A 17,401-nucleotide genomic window follows, 5' to 3' on the forward strand; every position below is an offset into this window, starting at 1 on the left:
TTCGCTTTTACAGAAGGTAGCATAAAATCACCTAACATCACAATCCAGTCCTCTGTTTCCATATATTCAAAAGTCATAAAAACAGGAAAAAAACCAGGAAAAACAAAGAAACAAGGCTACCTTTTAAAAACATTTCTAAACAAAAATATTCTTATTTGATGTGTCCTTAAAGGCACCCAGTGCAACTCTATGTAAACATTCAATGAAAAATAAACATTCAATTTCTAGTCTTTTTTACACTTAGTAAGTTTCAATAACTCCATACCATTACATATCGACATTCAAGGAGCAAAGATGAGACGTCGCTGTGTGGTGAGAACTGATAGAAAATCGTAAACAACAACAATCGCCGGTGGGGAGAAGCCATTTTTCCATTGACTGGAAAGCTGCTTTATTTATTGTAGGTTACAAAAAATAAAGAAAATGGCGGCATTGTTGTTGTTATCGATTTTCTATCAGTTCTCACCACACAACGACGTCTCATCTTTGCTGCTTGAATGTCGGTATGTAATGGTATGGAGTTATTGAAACTTACTACGTGTAAAAAAGACTAGAAATTGAATGTTTATTTTTAAGCCTCGAAAGTTGCACTGGGTGCCTTTAATGCTGCTTCCGTGATACAAACACATGAGTAGTTGGCAAGCACTTAATGTTTACTACTCTAAACATTAATTGTCAATCCAGTCAGTATCAATAACACACAGTATAACCCAACATTTTAACGGTATTCCTCTTCTCTTTCCCATTGTCCTTCATGATGTCTCTGAGGGACACTGCTCTTCTCTCCATCCGCCTGGACACGCCTCCACCTCTCTCTCTGCTTTCTGCCTCTCATTTACATCACGTGCTGTCCTTTGAAGTGCCTGTCCCCACGTCTCTCCCGTCTCTGAGACCCTCCTTTGTCTCAATGTTCAGGCCACTTCAATGTGGCTACACAGGCACCATGGAGGCCACCACTCTGGTGCTGTTGGTCCTGCTGGACTGTCTCCTTGTGTCGTCCAGCAGACCGTTCCGTAGCTCTTCAGGTGGGCCTCCCATGGTCTGTAACTTCATAAAGTCTGATGAAGAGGAGTCGTGACGTGGGGTATTTGCACTGTATTGGGCCACTGGTCGGGCTGAAAGCAGGAGGAGGAGGAGCGTTGTCCAGGTCCGGATCTATTTGAACAAAACTCGATGCAGATGGGTTATCTTTCTCCCCACCCCTTTCCTTATCTTGTCTTGCCTTACGTTCTTATCTATCTCTTCTCCTTCCATAACACATACTTCTTCCAATCTCTCTCATACATTCATTAATTCACCTTGTTGCCATTTTGGCCATATAACATTAACAAAATATCATAATATTAAAAATCTGCATTTTCAATATTAGGCAATACACTTCTGTTGTCCCCGTCACGTTGTCAGTCGGGGGTCAGTCGGGGTTAGTCGGGGTTAGTCTGGGTCAGTTGGGGTCATGTCATGGCTGTGTGATATGGTTGACCATTAAATTGGTTGTGATAGATTGTAATAATCGAGTATCCACTGTCTACAATACACTGGAAAAAGCCTTCTGTTGAACCAATTAAAAAAAACAAGGGTAATGGTTCACATCTATATTACATAACTTGAGCCAATGACAAATATATAGCTTGCCTCAAACAATATTTCCTATGTTCATAAAAACAAAATAATACAACTTGGCACCAAGTATAATTCTATTCTTTGAATGAAGTTAATACATTTAAATCGTATGTTAAATCCTAAACAAAAAAATATTGATTCACTCCAACAATTGTTTCTCATTTAAGAAATATCTATCAGGATCAGAAATAATTTGTTTTATCAAACTTAAATTATTGTTTATAATCAAACAATTGTTTCTCATTTAAACATGAACTTTTTTTTGTATACATCATCATCATTTTTTCCCACTCGGCGCTCGCCGCTTCATGGCCTTGGGGCGCTTCTGCTGGAGAGTTGGAAATCTCTGTTCCAGCATCAGCAGTGTCAAAGACACCTCGATACTCGGCTTGGTGAAGCCGAGGATCGAACCAACAACCTTCAGGTTACCAGCCAACCCGCTCTACCACCTGAGCTACTGCCGCCACACAATATACAATATATATTAACAATGTAAATGGCAGAGTTAGACCTACTCCAGACCTCCCTCCAGACACAGACAGACTGTCCTAGCTCACAGAACCAGTGAGTCATCGTCACTCTGGTCAAGGCTAGTGCTTTCACCTCAAAAAGTCGCCAAAAGTCACCAATAGCAGCTGAAAAAGAAGCTAGAATCTGTTTTAGGAAGAAAACAAAAAAAAATGATTTGGATTGAATGACAAAATTATTAATCAGTTGAATACACAACCTTAAAATTTTACATTTGTCAAAATGGATATTTCTTAATTGAGCTCCTAATTAAAAATATCTATATTTCACAGTATTTTGAAATAAAAAAGAAGTTATTTTAAAAATAAAACAAAAATGTTTATTTGAATTGAATTACAAAATAATATTCAGATGAAGTACGGCTTAAAACCCTTTTTCCAGTGTAGCCCGTTGTTTAAAATAACCACATCTAATATTAAATTTAGCTGATTAGCTCGCGTAAGGCTGGTGAGAACCATACAACAATCATTTGGATGTGGTGCTTGCGTGCGTTGTGACGTTGAGACCATTTTGCGTGTTTGTTTCATGGTGTTCATACCGCCTCCTTGGACCTGTCCTGCTCCTGCGTCCCGTCAATGCGAATGCCCCCTTCCACCTCCGCCTCTTGGATGATTCACAGTCACTTCACGGGAAGGTGCGAACTGCCAGCTGGCCCTTCCATTGTCTTTGTCGATTCTTTTGGGAGAATCGTTGAACCAAGGATCCATGACGCCACAACGAAAGCAGGCCTGCCTCTGTGCTTCCCCACTTTCCTGTGGTTGTCCTTGCCGTCCGGCGCCTCCATGAACATTATATCAGCTTGGTCTCTCTGTCGCCTTGAATACGACCCCCCCGTAGGCCCAGTTTGACTTGGCGTGGTTCGCCAATGGGTGATGGGCCATTTCCAGAATGGCTGTATCGAGGGATTCCCCTCCCACTGCAGATGGGTCCGGGAGACATTCTGCTATGTCCTTAATGTCACTGGGTCTCCATGCACGGAAAACGTATGCCGGACTGCCTTAACCCCTGTTGCGCTGTTAGCGGCTGCCTCCTTTGCCGTGAGGTCTGGATAGAGGTTGAATGATGGGGCGGCGGCCTGGGCGTTGTCGTCATACGGTGGAGGAGAAGGGGGATTCGCACGCGGTCCGCCGGTGCAGTCCAGGTCCGGGTCTACATCTCGGGTGAAATCGAGATTAAAAATACCTACACTCTCTACGCTCTCTGTCCCTGGCTGATTTTTTTTTCTCTATCCTGGCCCCAACAACCGTTTAAGCTAAAACATTTAAGCCCAGTTTATACCAATATTTCACTATGTTTCTCCCGATTTATTATACATTTTTAGAGTTTGCACCAATATTTTAAACCCTCCAGAGCCGCTTCACCATGCTTCTCCAACATCACCTTCGCAGGTCCCGTTATCTCCGTTTTTCCAGATTTGTTCCCCATATTTTAGATCCTTTTACACTAGTTATTATTTAACAAATTATCTAATATCGCAGAAACCTCCTTGTTACTACACACATATACACATATTTATTAATGAATACCTATTATTATTATTTATATATATATATAACACCAACCGCGCTTCAACGGGTTTCCCTTTACCGTCCCTGACAGAACCTAGCTGCCCTTTCTGTTACCTATATAGCCATATATATTGACGGAAGCGAAACGGAGCTACCGCATGTTCCTATAACAGAGTTTCTTTGAACGAGGCCTAAGTTCAGATATAAGTTTACGTTTACCGAAACATTTATATACCGTTCCTGTAACAGATTTTATTTTGAAGCTTTAACAGTATTGTGATCTCACCTGCTCGAATTCTTTTTTCCTTTGGATACCGTACTGAAGAACCACTAGTTTATCCCCACAGGCACCCTTTCCTCGACCTCTGGCCATAAAACAGTCTGGTTACAGTCACCTGGAGGCGAAGTAGAGCTTTGGGACTGAGAACGAATCCTCAGACCTGTATTGGAAGCTGATATTTCGTAGAATCTTCAGGTTAGATATCCCGGACGAGCCCCCAACTGTCGTGGCAATTTCTGTATCAGATATTGCGTCTAAGCAGATGAGATATTTAGATGCAAAAAGCACACAATACTGTTGACAATTAGTGGTTATATATATTTGTAATAAAAGTACGAACAGAGATACATCACAACATGCATCAACAAACAACATAACAGGCATACATTACAATAATCTGAGGCCTCAGATGGGAGCTCCTCTTTGCGTGTTACTTCATTCTCTGAAGGTACGCTCGGACAAGTCCCCTGAGTCTTCCAATCAATGAGTTTTTATTCACTTGGGTTGGCATCTGGAGGGGGTGGTCCCCCAATACTAAAAGTCTTTGTTCACCAGATTGTTATCTTTACAGTTGAAGCTCCCCCCCCCGAGGCTAAGGTGGGGTCGGCGGCCGTGTCATGTAACTCTCTGACTTTGTTTACGCTAGCCAGAGTGTCGAGGAAAAGGCCCATACTTCAAAGCATTGCTTGGGAGATGACACACGAAAAGATAGGAACAGGCAGGCAATAAAATGCATCACACGACTCTCGAACGTTCACACTTTAAATGACCCAAAAGGAGAGCAGAAGGCAGACACTATATAAAATTACACAGAATAGGAACAAAACTTAAATTCATATAGACCAAAACAATACAACATGTAGATTTTCCATCACAATCCCCCCTTTGATTATTTATAATCACAAAATTATGCAACCTTTAGGATTAAAATGATCACTTATTCACAACATGCATATGTTCATAATCTACTATGTCCGACCATGGCCTCCAAGTACAGATATTTATACCACCGTTCGCTTTTACAGAAGGTAGCATAAAATCACCTAACATCACAATCCAGTCCTCTGTTTCCATATATTCAAAAGTCATAAAAACAGGAAAAAAAACAGGAAAAACAAAGAAACAAGGCTACCTTTTAAAAACATTTCTAAACAAAAATATTCTTATTTGATGTGTCCTTAAAGGCACCCAGTGCAACTCTATGTAAACATTCAATGAAAAATAAACATTCAATTTCTAGTCTTTTTTACACTTAGTAAGTTTCAATAACTCCATACCATTACATATCGACATTCAAGGAGCAAAGATGAGACGTCGCTGTGTGGTGAGAACTGATAGAAAATCGTAAACAACAACAATCGCCGGTGGGGAGAAGCCATTTTTCCATTGACTGGAAAGCTGCTTTATTTATTGTAGGTTACAAAAAATAAAGAAAATGGCGGCATTGTTGTTGTTATCGATTTTCTATCAGTTCTCACCACACAACGACGTCTCATCTTTGCTGCTTGAATGTCGGTATGTAATGGTATGGAGTTATTGAAACTTACTACGTGTAAAAAAGACTAGAAATTGAATGTTTATTTTTAAGCCTCGAAAGTTGCACTGGGTGCCTTTAATGCTGCTTCCGTGATACAAACACATGAGTAGTTGGCAAGCACTTAATGTTTACTACTCTAAACATTAATTGTCAATCCAGTCAGTATCAATAACACACAGTATAACCCAACATTTTAACGGTATTCCTCTTCTCTTTCCCATTGTCCTTCATGATGTCTCTGAGGGACACTGCTCTTCTCTCCATCCGCCTGGACACGCCTCCACCTCTCTCTCTGCTTTCTGCCTCTCATTTACATCACGTGCTGTCCTTTGAAGTGCCTGTCCCCACGTCTCTCCCGTCTCTGAGACCCTCCTTTGTCTCAATGTTCAGGCCACTTCAATGTGGCTACACAGGCACCATGGAGGCCACCACTCTGGTGCTGTTGGTCCTGCTGGACTGTCTCCTTGTGTCGTCCAGCAGACCGTTCCGTAGCTCTTCAGGTGGGCCTCCCATGGTCTGTAACTTCATAAAGTCTGATGAAGAGGAGTCGTGACGTGGGGTATTTGCACTGTATTGGGCCACTGGTCGGGCTGAAAGCAGGAGGAGGAGGAGCGTTGTCCAGGTCCGGATCTATTTGAACAAAACTCGATGCAGATGGGTTATCTTTCTCCCCACCCCTTTCCTTATCTTGTCTTGCCTTACGTTCTTATCTATCTCTTCTCCTTCCATAACACATACTTCTTCCAATCTCTCTCATACATTCATTAATTCACCTTGTTGCCATTTTGGCCATATAACATTAACAAAATATCATAATATTAAAAATCTGCATTTTCAATATTAGGCAATACACTTCTGTTGTCCCCGTCACGTTGTCAGTCGGGGGTCAGTCGGGGTTAGTCGGGGTTAGTCTGGGTCAGTTGGGGTCATGTCATGGCTGTGTGATATGGTTGACCATTAAATTGGTTGTGATAGATTGTAATAATCGAGTATCCACTGTCTACAATACACTGGAAAAAGCCTTCTGTTGAACCAATTAAAAAAAACAAGGGTAATGGTTCACATCTATATTACATAACTTGAGCCAATGACAAATATATAGCTTGCCTCAAACAATATTTCCTATGTTCATAAAAACAAAATAATACAACTTGGCACCAAGTATAATTCTATTCTTTGAATGAAGTTAATACATTTAAATCGTATGTTAAATCCTAAACAAAAAAATATTGATTCACTCCAACAATTGTTTCTCATTTAAGAAATATCTATCAGGATCAGAAATAATTTGTTTTATCAAACTTAAATTATTGTTTATAATCAAACAATTGTTTCTCATTTAAACATGAACTTTTTTTTGTATACATCATCATCATCATTTTTTCCCACTCGGCGCTCGCCGCTTCATGGCCTTGGGGCGCTTCTGCTGGAGAGTTGGAAATCTCTGTTCCAGCATCAGCAGTGTCAAAGACACCTCGATACTCGGCTTGGTGAAGCCGAGGATCGAACCAACAACCTTCAGGTTACCAGCCAACCCGCTCTACCACCTGAGCTACTGCCGCCACACAATATACAATATATATTAACAATGTAAATGGCAGAGTTAGACCTACTCCAGACCTCCCTCCAGACACAGACAGACTGTCCTAGCTCACAGAACCAGTGAGTCATCGTCACTCTGGTCAAGGCTAGTGCTTTCACCTCAAAAAGTCGCCAAAAGTCACCAATAGCAGCTGAAAAAGAAGCTAGAATCTGTTTTAGGAAGAAAACAAAAAAAAATGATTTGGATTGAATGACAAAATTATTAATCAGTTGAATACACAACCTTAAAATTTTACATTTGTCAAAATGGATATTTCTTAATTGAGCTCCTAATTAAAAATATCTATATTTCACAGTATTTTGAAATAAAAAAGAAGTTATTTTAAAAATAAAACAAAAAATGTTTATTTGAATTGAATTACAAAATAATATTCAGATGAAGTACGGCTTAAAACCCTTTTTCCAGTGTAGCCCGTTGTTTAAAATAACCACATCTAATATTAAATTTAGCTGATTAGCTCGCGTAAGGCTGGTGAGAACCATACAACAATCATTTGGATGTGGTGCTTGCGTGCGTTGTGACGTTGAGACCATTTTGCGTGTTTGTTTCATGGTGTTCATACCGCCTCCTTGGACCTGTCCTGCTCCTGCGTCCCGTCAATGCGAATGCCCCCTTCCACCTCCGCCTCTTGGATGATTCACAGTCACTTCACGGGAAGGTGCGAACTGCCAGCTGGCCCTTCCATTGTCTTTGTCGATTCTTTTGGGAGAATCGTTGAACCAAGGATCCATGACGCCACAACGAAAGCAGGCCTGCCTCTGTGCTTCCCCACTTTCCTGTGGTTGTCCTTGCCGTCCGGCGCCTCCATGAACATTATATCAGCTTGGTCTCTCTGTCGCCTTGAATACGACCCCCCCGTAGGCCCAGTTTGACTTGGCGTGGTTCGCCAATGGGTGATGGGCCATTTCCAGAATGGCTGTATCGAGGGATTCCCCTCCCACTGCAGATGGGTCCGGGAGACATTCTGCTATGTCCTTAATGTCACTGGGTCTCCATGCACGGAAAACGTATGCCGGACTGCCTTAACCCCTGTTGCGCTGTTAGCGGCTGCCTCCTTTGCCGTGAGGTCTGGATAGAGGTTGAATGATGGGGCGGCGGCCTGGGCGTTGTCGTCATACGGTGGAGGTGAAGGGGGATTCGCACGCGGTCCGCCGGTGCAGTCCAGGTCCGGGTCTACATCTCGGGTGAAATCGAGATTAAAAATACCTACACTCTCTACGCTCTCTGTCCCTGGCTGATTTTTTTTTCTCTATCCTGGCCCCAACAACCGTTTAAGCTAAAACATTTAAGCCCAGTTTATACCAATATTTCACTATGTTTCTCCCGATTTATTATACATTTTTAGAGTTTGCACCAATATTTTAAACCCTCCAGAGCCGCTTCACCATGCTTCTCCAACATCACCTTCGCAGGTCCCGTTATCTCCGTTTTTCCAGATTTGTTCCCCATATTTTAGATCCTTTTACACTAGTTATTATTTAACAAATTATCTAATATCGCAGAAACCTCCTTGTTACTACACACATATACACATATTTATTAATGAATACCTATTATTATTATTTATATATATATATAACACCAACAGCGCTTCAACGGGTTTCCCTTTACCGTCCCTGACAGAACCTAGCTGCCCTTTCTGTTACCTATATAGCCATATATATATTGACGGAAGCGAAACGGAGCTACCGCATGTTCCTATAACAGAGTTTCTTTGAACGAGGCCTAAGTTCAGATATAAGTTTACGTTTACCGAAACATTTATATACCGTTCCTGTAACAGATTTTATTTTGAAGCTTTAACAGTATTGTGATCTCACCTGCTCGAATTCTTTTTTCCTTTGGATACCGTACTGAAGAACCACTAGTTTATCCCCACAGGCACCCTTTCCTCGACCTCTGGCCATAAAACAGTCTGGTTACAGTCACCTGGAGGCGAAGTAGAGCTTTGGGACTGAGAACGAATCCTCAGACCTGTATTGGAAGCTGATATTTCGTAGAATCTTCAGGTTAGATATCCCGGACGAGCCCCCAACTGTCGTGGCAATTTCTGTATCAGATATTGCGTCTAAGCAGATGAGATATTTAGATGCAAAAAGCACACAATACTGTTGACAATTAGTGGTTATATATATTTGTAATAAAAGTACGAACAGAGATACATCACAACATGCATCAACAAACAACATAACAGGCATACATTACAATAATCTGAGGCCTCAGATGGGAGCTCCTCTTTGCGTGTTACTTCATTCTCTGAAGGTACGCTCGGACAAGTCCCCTGAGTCTTCCAATCAATGAGTTTTTATTCACTTGGGTTGGCATCTGGAGGGGGTGGTCCCCCAATACTAAAAGTCTTTGTTCACCAGATTGTTATCTTTACAGTTGAAGCTCCCCCCCCCGAGGCTAAGGTGGGGTCGGCGGCCGTGTCATGTAACTCTCTGACTTTGTTTACGCTAGCCAGAGTGTCGAGGAAAAGGCCCATACTTCAAAGCATTGCTTGGGAGATGACACACGAAAAGATAGGAACAGGCAGGCAATAAAATGCATCACACGACTCTCGAACGTTCACACTTTAAATGACCCAAAAGGAGAGCAGAAGGCAGACACTATATAAAATTACACAGAATAGGAACAAAACTTAAATTCATATAGACCAAAACAATACAACATGTAGATTTTCCATCACAATCCCCCCTTTGATTATTTATAATCACAAAATTATGCAACCTTTAGGATTAAAATGATCACTTATTCACAACATGCATATGTTCATAATCTACTATGTCCGACCATGGCCTCCAAGTACAGATATTTATACCACCGTTCGCTTTTACAGAAGGTAGCATAAAATCACCTAACATCACAATCCAGTCCTCTGTTTCCATATATTCAAAAGTCATAAAAACAGGAAAAAAAACAGGAAAAACAAAGAAACAAGGCTACCTTTTAAAAACATTTCTAAACAAAAATATTCTTATTTGATGTGTCCTTAAAGGCACCCAGTGCAACTCTATGTAAACATTCAATGAAAAATAAACATTCAATTTCTAGTCTTTTTTACACTTAGTAAGTTTCAATAACTCCATACCATTACATATCGACATTCAAGGAGCAAAGATGAGACGTCGCTGTGTGGTGAGAACTGATAGAAAATCGTAAACAACAACAATCGCCGGTGGGGAGAAGCCATTTTTCCATTGACTGGAAAGCTGCTTTATTTATTGTAGGTTACAAAAAATAAAGAAAATGGCGGCATTGTTGTTGTTATCGATTTTCTATCAGTTCTCACCACACAACGACGTCTCATCTTTGCTGCTTGAATGTCGGTATGTAATGGTATGGAGTTATTGAAACTTACTACGTGTAAAAAAGACTAGAAATTGAATGTTTATTTTTAAGCCTCGAAAGTTGCACTGGGTGCCTTTAATGCTGCTTCCGTGATACAAACACATGAGTAGTTGGCAAGCACTTAATGTTTACTACTCTAAACATTAATTGTCAATCCAGTCAGTATCAATAACACACAGTATAACCCAACATTTTAACGGTATTCCTCTTCTCTTTCCCATTGTCCTTCATGATGTCTCTGAGGGACACTGCTCTTCTCTCCATCCGCCTGGACACGCCTCCACCTCTCTCTCTGCTTTCTGCCTCTCATTTACATCACGTGCTGTCCTTTGAAGTGCCTGTCCCCACGTCTCTCCCGTCTCTGAGACCCTCCTTTGTCTCAATGTTCAGGCCACTTCAATGTGGCTACACAGGCACCATGGAGGCCACCACTCTGGTGCTGTTGGTCCTGCTGGACTGTCTCCTTGTGTCGTCCAGCAGACCGTTCCGTAGCTCTTCAGGTGGGCCTCCCATGGTCTGTAACTTCATAAAGTCTGATGAAGAGGAGTCGTGACGTGGGGTATTTGCACTGTATTGGGCCACTGGTCGGGCTGAAAGCAGGAGGAGGAGGAGCGTTGTCCAGGTCCGGATCTATTTGAACAAAACTCGATGCAGATGGGTTATCTTTCTCCCCACCCCTTTCCTTATCTTGTCTTGCCTTACGTTCTTATCTATCTCTTCTCCTTCCATAACACATACTTCTTCCAATCTCTCTCATACATTCATTAATTCACCTTGTTGCCATTTTGGCCATATAACATTAACAAAATATCATAATATTAAAAATCTGCATTTTCAATATTAGGCAATACACTTCTGTTGTCCCCGTCACGTTGTCAGTCGGGGGTCAGTCGGGGTTAGTCGGGGTTAGTCTGGGTCAGTTGGGGTCATGTCATGGCTGTGTGATATGGTTGACCATTAAATTGGTTGTGATAGATTGTAATAATCGAGTATCCACTGTCTACAATACACTGGAAAAAGCCTTCTGTTGAACCAATTAAAAAAAACAAGGGTAATGGTTCACATCTATATTACATAACTTGAGCCAATGACAAATATATAGCTTGCCTCAAACAATATTTCCTATGTTCATAAAAACAAAATAATACAACTTGGCACCAAGTATAATTCTATTCTTTGAATGAAGTTAATACATTTAAATCGTATGTTAAATCCTAAACAAAAAAATATTGATTCACTCCAACAATTGTTTCTCATTTAAGAAATATCTATCAGGATCAGAAATAATTTGTTTTATCAAACTTAAATTATTGTTTATAATCAAACAATTGTTTCTCATTTAAACATGAACTTTTTTTTGTATACATCATCATCATCATTTTTTCCCACTCGGCGCTCGCCGCTTCATGGCCTTGGGGCGCTTCTGCTGGAGAGTTGGAAATCTCTGTTCCAGCATCAGCAGTGTCAAAGACACCTCGATACTCGGCTTGGTGAAGCCGAGGATCGAACCAACAACCTTCAGGTTACCAGCCAACCCGCTCTACCACCTGAGCTACTGCCGCCACACAATATACAATATATATTAACAATGTAAATGGCAGAGTTAGACCTACTCCAGACCTCCCTCCAGACACAGACAGACTGTCCTAGCTCACAGAACCAGTGAGTCATCGTCACTCTGGTCAAGGCTAGTGCTTTCACCTCAAAAAGTCGGCAAAAGTCACCAATAGCAGCTGAAAAAGAAGCTAGAATCTGTTTTAGGAAGAAAACAAAAAAAAATGATTTGGATTGAATGACAAAATTATTAATCAGTTGAATACACAACCTTAAAATTTTACATTTGTCAAAATGGATATTTCTTAATTGAGCTCCTAATTAAAAATATCTATATTTCACAGTATTTTGAAATAAAAAAGAAGTTATTTTAAAAATAAAACAAAAAATGTTTATTTGAATTGAATTACAAAATAATATTCAGATGAAGTACGGCTTAAAACCCTTTTTCCAGTGTAGCCCGTTGTTTAAAATAACCACATCTAATATTAAATTTAGCTGATTAGCTCGCGTAAGGCTGGTGAGAACCATACAACAATCATTTGGATGTGGTGCTTGCGTGCGTTGTGACGTTGAGACCATTTTGCGTGTTTGTTTCATGGTGTTCATACCGCCTCCTTGGACCTGTCCTGCTCCTGCGTCCCGTCAATGCGAATGCCCCCTTCCACCTCCGCCTCTTGGATGATTCACAGTCACTTCACGGGAAGGTGCGAACTGCCAGCTGGCCCTTCCATTGTCTTTGTCGATTCTTTTGGGAGAATCGTTGAACCAAGGATCCATGACGCCACAACGAAAGCAGGCCTGCCTCTGTGCTTCCCCACTTTCCTGTGGTTGTCCTTGCCGTCCGGCGCCTCCATGAACATTATATCAGCTTGGTCTCTCTGTCGCCTTGAATACGACCCCCCCGTAGGCCCAGTTTGACTTGGCGTGGTTCGCCAATGGGTGATGGGCCATTTCCAGAATGGCTGTATCGAGGGATTCCCCTCCCACTGCAGATGGGTCCGGGAGACATTCTGCTATGTCCTTAATGTCACTGGGTCTCCATGCACGGAAAACGTATGCCGGACTGCCTTAACCCCTGTTGCGCTGTTAGCGGCTGCCTCCTTTGCCGTGAGGTCTGGATAGAGGTTGAATGATGGGGCGGCGGCCTGGGCGTTGTCGTCATACGGTGGAGGTGAAGGGGGATTCGCACGCGGTCCGCCGGTGCAGTCCAGGTCCGGGTCTACATCTCGGGTGAAATCGAGATTAAAAATACCTACACTCTCTACGCTCTCTGTCCCTGGCTGATTTTTTTTTCTCTATCCTGGCCCCAACAACCGTTTAAGCTAAAACATTTAAGCCCAGTTTATACCAATATTTCACTATGTTTCTCCCGATTTATTATACATTTTTAGAGTTTGCACCAATATTTTAAACCCTCCAGAGCCGCTTCACCATGCTTCTCCAACATCACCTTCGCAGGTCCCGTTATCTCCGTTTTTCCAGATTTGTTCCCCATATTTTAGATCCTTTTACACTAGTTATTATTTAACAAATTATCTAATATCGCAGAAACCTCCTTGTTACTACACACATATACACATATTTATTAATGAATACCTATTATTATTATTTATATATATATATAACACCAACAGCGCTTCAACGGGTTTCCCTTTACCGTCCCTGACAGAACCTAGCTGCCCTTTCTGTTACCTATATAGCCATATATATATTGACGGAAGCGAAACGGAGCTACCGCATGTTCCTATAACAGAGTTTCTTTGAACGAGGCCTAAGTTCAGATATAAGTTTACGTTTACCGAAACATTTATATACCGTTCCTGTAACAGATTTTATTTTGAAGCTTTAACAGTATTGTGATCTCACCTGCTCGAATTCTTTTTTCCTTTGGATACCGTACTGAAGAACCACTAGTTTATCCCCACAGGCACCCTTTCCTCGACCTCTGGCCATAAAACAGTCTGGTTACAGTCACCTGGAGGCGAAGTAGAGCTTTGGGACTGAGAACGAATCCTCAGACCTGTATTGGAAGCTGATATTTCGTAGAATCTTCAGGTTAGATATCCCGGACGAGCCCCCAACTGTCGTGGCAATTTCTGTATCAGATATTGCGTCTAAGCAGATGAGATATTTAGATGCAAAAAGCACACAATACTGTTGACAATTAGTGGTTATATATATTTGTAATAAAAGTACGAACAGAGATACATCACAACATGCATCAACAAACAACATAACAGGCATACATTACAATAATCTGAGGCCTCAGATGGGAGCTCCTCTTTGCGTGTTACTTCATTCTCTGAAGGTACGCTCGGACAAGTCCCCTGAGTCTTCCAATCAATGAGTTTTTATTCACTTGGGTTGGCATCTGGAGGGGGTGGTCCCCCAATACTAAAAGTCTTTGTTCACCAGATTGTTATCTTTACAGTTGAAGCTCCCCCCCCCCGAGGCTAAGGTGGGGTCGGCGGCCGTGTCATGTAACTCTCTGACTTTGTTTACGCTAGCCAGAGTGTCGAGGAAAAGGCCCATACTTCAAAGCATTGCTTGGGAGATGACACACGAAAAGATAGGAACAGGCAGGCAATAAAATGCATCACACGACTCTCGAACGTTCACACTTTAAATGACCCAAAAGGAGAGCAGAAGGCAGACACTATATAAAATTACACAGAATAGGAACAAAACTTAAATTCATATAGACCAAAACAATACAACATGTAGATTTTCCATCACAACAGGCGGATGTGAGAGCTTTGGCGCTGTGGGACCAATGAAATAGTGTAGGGCAAGGGGAGTGTTAAGCCCACAAGCACAGACGATTTACTAAAGAACATGTGTGATTTACTTAAAACATAACTTATTATTATTATATATTATTATAAAACAATGCACTCCCATGTCAGCTCACAGGCTTACTACAAGCAGGCCTTATAACAGACCAGACAATTATTGGAGTAAAATGTATTCATGTATTTACAAGGTAGGCCTATTTATTAAAAATTAGTGTCTGTGAATATTAATATGAAGATTCCTTTCTTGGGCCCCAAAACGGGTATATATAATGGAATATTTCAGTCTGTCTCAATTAGTTTTTCTTAAACATGGGCCCAGGATTTCTGGGCTGGCAGATAGCCTTATACAGGGACGCGGGAAGTCAGTCCGAGTGGGGGGTGCTGAGAGAGAGTCTATATAATGACGTCATAATAAATGCTGCGCAACATCCAATGTTTACAGAGACGAGATGACGGGTGACGTCACATTTAGGGCTCCGCTCTGATAAACACTTACTGGTGTGTAAAAATACTAAAGGTGCGGCCACACCAGACGCGTATCTCGCGTACCTCGCGTATAAAATCGCCATTTTTTCCATAGGGAACCATTGGTTTACGTGCGTATGAGACGCGTACACGCGTTACACACGTATAAGCAACATTTTACTCGCGTTAGGGGCGTATGAGGCGCGTATATATACGCGCGTACATATACGCGCGTATATATACGCGCGTACGCGAGAAGTTCAAAAAATTGAACTTTTTACGCTCATACGCGTGATACTTAGCCGCAATAGCCAATCAGCGTGGAGCTTGTCCCGACGTCACTGGCAGAGAGTAGTGTCGCTTGCACAGAAGCATACGGCCGACATTTTTCTTTATTCTGGGTGGAAATAGTAACATAGTTACGCCATTAACCTGTTAAGCCCTAGGCCTATTTCACAGGCCTCCTGCCCGAAATGACATGCCCATAATGAATAGAGTATGCCTCCACAACTACAAGGGCTATATAAATAAAGTTGGTTTCAAAAAGAAGGTAACACCTGTGAGGTGGCTTCAGAAGTGTCAGAATCAATATAGATGTTACTGTGTCAGAGTAATTCAGCTAGAACATAGTAAGAAATGTCAATTTTCAATTTTCGCCTAGAGAAAACACATTATTTAGAGTGAATACCACCTTGAAACTATGGGATAGTAGCCCAGAACCTTTAGGGAAACATGTAACAACATCTGATGAGTACCCTGTTCCAGGATAAATGCTAATAAAGTGAATAAAGTGATTTTAGAGAGGTTTTAGTACAGGTAGGTCCAGACGGACTAAATGGTGCCATTTGGGTACTTTTGAGCACCATCAGTGCCATTTGACCTTTCTAAGGTACCAGACTGTAAAACTAATTTTATTTCACTGACATATCACTATAGGTATTCATTCCATCCAAATTCAACAGTTTTGACTTGTTCTGAAATTTCACCCAGACCTCTATACATTTTCCCAGTCAAAGAAAACCATACAATCGAAATGAAGTTTGACTCCAACTGGAGCTAGGGATGGGAATCGAGAACCGGTTCTTGTTCAGAACCGGTTCCGAGTCAACCGATTCCTTGGAATCGTTAGCAAGCCTGCTTAACGATTCCGCTTATCGGTTCCGGTCGCGGCAAATGCGTCGTGACGTCACACACACGCTGCTTTGATTTGGTTCAGAACGCAGCAAACATGTCGCCGCCGAGGAAGAATCGCATTGTGCGTTCACACCAAACGCGACGGGGCGACAAGATCCCATACAAAGTGAACGTAGAGACGCGTATAAGGGCGAGTTTTTCGCGGGAGAAAAACCGATGACAAGTTTTTGTCGTGATGACAGCCAATCAGCGTTCAACAGCGTGATAACTGAGTGACATGTGTAACGTAACAGCCAATCCGCGTTCAGCCGTCAAACTCAGTGCAGTGCAGTCCGGGTGAACCGCGGAATGGAGGAGAAAGTGATTGTTGCAGTTTGCGACTCCCGGAGCTCTATATATAATAGTATATAATATATTATATACTATATTATAATTGTATATATAATATCACGGACAACAGCTCTGTCGCCTCCGGATGGCCGTAGCGTGGGGAGCTCTCATAGGGATTGGGCTTCTCGGGGTTTGTTTACCGGCATTGCTATGGTTTCCGGTCTTGTGTGTTCCAACGGTTTATTAGGTAGGCCCATCTAATAAATCTCTGTCTAATCAATGCTTCATTTTGTTTATGTCAGTTTAATTTTGTTACAAGTTGAATGCAAATGAGCACTGTTAGAATTCCAAAAGGCACAAGCTCTTACTTGGCTGTTTTCAGTCTGTGTTTTTAGTTGTATGGCACATAATGATGGCATTTGGGCTTAAAAAGCGAAACATATATCTTTTCGTCTAGACCAATTGATTTGAAAATGTACAATTGCCTAATACTAGAAGCACTTCTGATCAGATATTAAAGAGATGTAATGCAAACAAACACATTTATACTTATTTTCTCACCCAATGAGAATCGATAAGAGAATCGATAAGGAATCGGATCGATAAGCAGAATCGGAATCGGAATCGGAATCGTGAAATTCTTATCAATTCCCATCCCTAACTGGAGCAGATATATTTGAGAACAACATATAA

The sequence above is a fragment of the Gadus chalcogrammus genome, chromosome 16, assembly GCF_026213295.1.
Source record: "Gadus chalcogrammus isolate NIFS_2021 chromosome 16, NIFS_Gcha_1.0, whole genome shotgun sequence".
Classification (NCBI taxonomy): Eukaryota; Metazoa; Chordata; class Actinopteri; order Gadiformes; family Gadidae; genus Gadus; species Gadus chalcogrammus.